Below are 6,824 nucleotides of genomic sequence, written 5' to 3'. Positions count from 1 at the left end.
GGGAAGACTGTTTATGTTGTGGAATAGGACTTCTAGTGTTGTTCCTAGCTTTTCTGTAATGAAGTTTATAGTCCTTGGTTTTAGTCCTAGGTCCATGATGCACCTTGAGTTGGTTTTTGTGTATGGAGTGAGGTGTGGGTCTTGCTTGAGTCTTTTGCATATATTTTTCCAATTTTGCCAACACCATTTTTAAAAAAAAGGCCTATTATGTAAGAAATGAATAGCCAATCTTGCTTCCTAGTCTGTCATAATCTGGGAGCTCTACCCAAACCTGTCCTAATGGCATTTGACACATCAGTGACATAGCTTTCAATATCACAGTAACCTCAAGTTATCTCAACACAGCAAACTGACAAATTCTGTACCACTTATAACAATGTTGTACCCAGATACAGTTAACACCACAGATAATTTTGATTGAATCAAAATCCTTAACAAAATTCTGGACAATAGAATTCAACAATAAAAAAAAGAAATCATCATGATCAAGTAGGATTCATAACAGATATGCAAAGGTGTTTTAAGATAAAAAAATAATGAAATGCATTACATTATCAAAGCAAAGGACAAGAATCACATGACACTATCAACTGATACAGAAAAGACCTTGGACAAAACCAACACCTCTTCTTGATGAAACACTTAACAAAATAAGAATAGAGGAAAATTTCCTCAACATAGTGAAAAGTATGTAAAACCAACAGCAAGCGTCATTTTCAACAAAGAAAGACTAAATTCATCTCCTTGTGGAGAGGGACCAGGCAAGAATGCTCATTACCACCTCTCCTATTCATTATTGTATTGGAAGGTTTTTTCTAGGTCAATAAGGCAACAGAAGGAAATGAGAGGCATTGAAATAGTGAAAAAAGTAGTAAAATTATAAATGCAGATGGTATGAGAGTGAACACAGAAGATACAAAAGACTCAACAAAAATACTGTTAGTAGATCAATTGAGTAGAGTGTAAGGATACAAGAGCAACATACAAAACTAAGATTTCTCTATGGCAACAACAACAACAAAAAAACCAGAAAAGTTACGCGCAAAAAGCTAACCAGAAGATTAAATACTTAGGACTAAAACTAACTAGAGACACAAAAGATCTTTATAAGGAAAGCTACAACACTATGAAACAACATATGACCAAGTTCAAGCTACTCGGAAGGAACTGGCAATAACCAAGGCCCCAGGAATTAGTTGATGGCATACAACTTGACATATTTCAGCAAACAGTTGCAGTCTTAGATACACTTACCTGGTTGTACCTGGAGGACTAGTACCTGGTAAATTGATTGGAAGAGATCCCTATTTGTTCCCAATATAAAAAAAGATAATCCATCATAATGTGAAAATTATCAAACAATATCACTAATATTACATGCAAGCAAAATACTGCTGATCTCAAGTGTATAATTAATATAGAGTATTTTATTGCAACTTTAAAATAAGGACAGAAAGAAATAGAAATGGAAAAATTGAAATACTATTAAAATGAAAATATCTATGAATAATTGTGTGAAAAGATAATATGATTCATAAACTTTCACTTACATGAAAAAATAGCATAAGATAGAAAATTAAAATATGAAAATAAAAATAGAGATGAAGTTAAATAGTTGTTGTCGTTATGTACCATCGAGTTGCCTGTGACTCAGTGACCTTATACACAACATCCGTAACCACTGCTCTATCCTGTGCCAATTTCATTGTCTCTGATACACCTACCCCCATTACCCAAGTCACTGAATCAATTCATCTCATTGAAGGTCTTCCTCTCTTGTGCTGTTCCTCCACCCTTCCAATCATGATGTCCCTCTCCAAGGACTGGTTCTGCCTTCCAACATGTCCAAAGTATGTGTCAGACAAAATTTCAGAATCCTTGCCTCCAAGGAGTAGCATGGTTTTACCCTCTCCAGGACAAACTTGTTTGTTCTCTTAGCAGACTGTGGTATAACTCAAAGGCATTAATTCTCCTTCTATCATCCCTAGTCATTATCCAGCTTTCCAGTGCATAGCGAGTAATTGCAAAGACCATGACCTGTATCAGGCGCACTTTAGTTTCCGGACTGACATCGTTTTTCTCCAGTACTTCGGAGAAGTCTCTGACAGCAGACTTTCCCAATGCAATTTGTCTTTTAATTTCCTGGCTGCTGGTCCCAAGAGTACTGATTGTAGAGCAAAGCAAACTGAAGCTATTAACATCTCAATCTCTTCACCATCTATCATGATGCTGCCAATTGGCCCAGTGGTGAGAATATGTGTTTTCTTGATATTGAGCTTCAATCCATATTGAAGGCTGCACTCCTTGACTTTCTACTGCAAGCACATCAGGTTCTTCTCAGTTTCAGTAAGCAGGGTCATGTCATCTTCATAACGAAGGTTGTTGATGAGTATACCTCCAATCCTAATGCCACATTTCTCCTCACAGAGCCCAGCCTTCCAGATACTCTGTTATGAATATAGATTGAAAAGGTATGGAGATAGGACACATCCTAAGCATACACCCTTCCCAATTTTGAACCATGTCGTGTTTCCTTGCTCTATTCTGATGACTGCCTCCTGGTCTAAGTATAGGTTTTGCATAAGCACAATCAAGTGTTCTGGAATTCCCATTCTTATCAGTCAGCCACAGTTGTTATCTACACAGTCAAATGTCTTGCATAGTCAATGAAACACAGATAGACATTGCTCTCGTACTCTCTACTTTAAGCCAAGATCCATCTGACATTAGCTATAATATCCCTACTACCATGGCCTCTTCTAAACCCAGCCTGTACTGCAGGCAGTTCTCTGTTGATATGCTATTCCAATTGTTTTTTTATAATCTTCAGCAGAATCTTGCTTATATGTGATATCAATGATAATGTTTGATAATTTCCGAACTCTATTGGGTTACCTTTCTTTGTAATGGGAACAAGTATAAATCTCTTCCTAGTCAGTTGACCAGGAGGTTCCCCTCCAGATTTCTTGGCACAGCTTGGTAAGCATATCCAGGACAGTGTCTGTTGTTGAAATATGTCAATTGGTATGCCATAAACTCCTGGGGCCTTGTTTTTTGCCAATTCTTTCAGAGCAGCTTGAACTTCTTTCATTACAACAGGCTTTTGCTCATACATTGTTTCATGAAATTCTTCTGTGTCTGCCAATCTCTTTTGGTACAATGACTGTATATTCTTTCCATCTTCTTTTAATACTTCCTGGATCATTTAATATTCTGTCCAAAGCATTCTTAAGTATTGCAATCAAAGCTCGAATTAAGTTAAAAGGAAATAGAAAAGTGTCTAGTTGTGTCTCTACTCAAAGATGCTGATGAAGTTATAAAATTCTGAAATTGTTGTCCAGTTAGAAATACAAAGGCAGATATAGTTCTCATAGACTGAGAATCTTATCTAAGAAACAATTATAGTCTTGAATGATATGTGCAGTGTACATTATGCTTTACCTTCTAGATGATAGTTATTTTTATTGTTTGTGTTGTCAAGTTAGAATTGACTCTTAGCTGATGCTCTAATAGGTTTTCAAAGTCTGTAAGTTGCATGGAAGGAGGATGTCCCTCTTTCATTCATGGAGAAGATGGTAAATTTGAATCACATGTCTTTGGGTTGGCAGTGCAACTGTTGTTGTTACTGCTGTTGTTAGGGGCCGTTGAGTTGAGAATTACCCATGGTGACCCTATGAAAAACAGATCTGAACCCTGTCCTGTGCTGTACCATTCTCAAAATCTCTGACACACTTGACATAGTTGCTGCATTCATTGTGTCAGTCTATCTCATTGAGGGTCTTTTTCTCTTTCACTGACTCTTCAACTTGCCAAGCATGAAGTCTCTCTCGAAGGAATAGCATCTTTTAACAACATGATAAAAGTAGTAGATGTAACTTTGTCATCTTCGTCTCCAAGGAGCACTCTGGCTCACCTTTTCCAAGACATGTCTGTTCTTTTGGCAGTCCATAGGATATTAAGTACTCTTCTTTAACACCACAGTTCACAGGTAACAATTCTTCTTCTGTCATCCTTATTTACTGTCTAGCCCTCTGATACATAGCAAGTGTTGAAAAAGACCATGGCTTGTATCAGACTCACCTTAGTCTTCAAATTAACATCATCATTCCTTAGTAATTTGGAGAGGTCCATGACAGAGAACTTGCCCAATGCAATACTTCTAATCTTCTGACTGCTGGTAAATAAGGATGTTGATTGTGTCTCGAAGTAAGAAGAAATAATTGATAATTTCAATCTCCTATCAATCACAATATTGTTTATTGGTCCAGTGGTAAGAAATTTTGCCTTCATGATAGTGAGATGCAATCCATATTGAAGGCTGTAGTCTTTAATCTTCTATAGCAAGCTGTTCAAGTCCTCTTCATTTTTAGCAAGCAAGATAGTGTCATCTGCCTAACAAAGATTATTGATATGTTTTCCTCCTATCTTTCTGTCTGACATAATGCCACATTCTTCTTCACACTGTATAGCGTCTGTCTTCTTTTGATGCTTCCTGGGTCATTCAAGATTTTGCTCATAGCAGCATCTCTCAGCATTGCAATTTTAGTTTTGTGAATATATTTTAATGGAAAGTTCCTGTAACTTAGTAAGTCAAATGCCAACTCTAGGACACACACACATGCATACACACACACACAAGCATCTACACAAATATCTGTAATTATAACCATCATTATCACCTTGTTGAGCACCATTACTATTACTGTCACCACTTTTATCCATCTTTAATAAATGTTACTATTGTGGACATTAAAAATATCTTTCATCACTAAAGCAATCAGTCATTTTTATAATTTTTATCATCAGAAAGGAACTTGTTCCCTTTTCAAACAGCTGCAGGGCTGACATAAGAGCTACTAAGATGTATGGTATTTTTATTTGTTATTAATTTCTAATTTTCTAACATTGTCATTTGAGAATATGCTTTGTATTATTTTTATGTTTTTGAATTTATTGATGCTTGCCTTGTGACCAAAAATGTGATCTATTCTGGAGAATATCTCATGCTCATTGGAGAAGGTATATTGTGCTTTTGGGGGGATGCATTAGCCTGTACATTTCTATGAGATCGAGTTGGTTTATTGTGTGGTTTAATTCTTCAATATATTCATTGCGTTTCTTCCTGGTAGTTATATCTTTTCTTTGGGGTTGTGTACTGAAGTCCCTGAATACTATAGTGATGTTGTCTATTTCTTCTTCAGTTTTGTTATTGTTTGCTTTGTATATTTTGCACCTCTATCATTTGGTGCATAGATATTTGTTATGGTTATGTCTCTTCTTCTATTGACACTTTAGCATTATATAGTGACCTTTCTTGTCAATTGAGATGGTTTTTGCATTGAAATGATTTTCTGAGACATTAATATTGCTACTCCTGCTTTTTCTCTGGTTGCCATTTGCTTGGTGAGTTTTGGTTTTTTTTTTTTTTACAATCTTTTATTTTTGATCTTTCTTTCGCTGCACTTCTTAGGTGTATCTCTTGTAGACAGCAAATTGATTTTTGTTTTGTTTTGTTTTGTTTTTTATCCAATCTGATACTCATTTTCTCTTCAATGGCGCATTTAAACCATTCACATTCAGTGTAATTATTGAAAGGCAAGGTATTATTGCTATACTTTTTTTGAATTCTTTGGTGTTGTTTCTGGTTACTTTGGTCCATCCTACTTTCTGTGGCATCTCTGTAATAAGGACTTCTCTCAGTATTTCCTGCAATACTGGTTTTCTTTTTATAAACTCCCTTAGGTTCTGCTTTTCTGAGAATACTTTGATTTCTCCTTCACATTTGATGGACAGTTTTATTTGGTACAGTATTCTTTGTTGATAGTTGTATTCTTTGAGTGTTTGTTGTATGTCATTCCACTGTCTTCTTGTTCTCATGGTTTCTGCTGAAAAATTGGCACTTCCTCTTATTTGCTTTTTCTTATGGATTACTCTTCGTTTCTCCCTTTCGCTTTCAGAATTTTCTCCTTATCTTTGGTTCTGGCAAATTTGACTATGATATATATTGGTGGTTTTCTTTGGGAGTCTATTCTATATTGTGTTAGCTCAACTTCTTGAATGTATATTATCTCATTTTTCATTATACCTGGGAAAATGTTCTTCTAGTAATTCTTCCACAACTTTCTAGGTGTCTTTTGCTTGCTTCTTCTTGTTCTGAGATTCTGATCATGCACATGTTATTCCTCTTGATGCTGTCCCACATTATTCTTAAGCTTTCTTCTTTTTCCTTCCTTTTTGGTTCTGCTTTTTGTTCTAGCAGATCTGTGGTGACAATTCTTTCTTCTATTTCACTGGTTCTGTGTTCCATATCTTCAATTTTGTTCATATGTCCCTCCCACATGTTGACAGCATCTGAAACATTAGTCCTTTTATTCTGAATTGTGGTTTCTTGTTTTTCCAGAGCCTCTATTGGCTCTTTTGTTTTATCTGCATTGTCTTGGATTTTTTTTAAGTTTGTCTTGGGTTTTGTTTGCAGAGTCCTATAGTTCTTCGAGTTTGTCCCTCACCCATTGAAAATATTCAATCATTGTTCTTTTGAAGTCTGTGTCAGAAAACTTCATCAGACTTTATAGCTTCAGGAAATCCACTGACACTGTGTCAGTTTTGGGGAGTGACACATTATTTTGTGTTTGTGTATGGTGTGAGGTAGTCTACTTCTTCCTTGTCATTACTGTGGCAGAGTTTTTCATGCCTGAGACCTTAACAAGCTCTTGGTTTGATAACCTTGGCTCTGGAACTCACTACTCAATATGAAGATGAGGCAGCTGCTCTGCCTGAGTTTCTCTCTGATCTTTTGATTCAAGAGCTGACTTGTTTCTGTGAGA

This window comes from Elephantulus edwardii, unplaced genomic scaffold, assembly GCF_000299155.1.
Source record: "Elephantulus edwardii isolate Elephantulus edwardi_28Jun2011 unplaced genomic scaffold, EleEdw1.0 scaffold00120, whole genome shotgun sequence".
In the NCBI taxonomy this organism is placed as follows: Eukaryota; Metazoa; Chordata; class Mammalia; order Macroscelidea; family Macroscelididae; genus Elephantulus; species Elephantulus edwardii.
Note: the sequence above shows the minus strand (reverse complement) of the source record.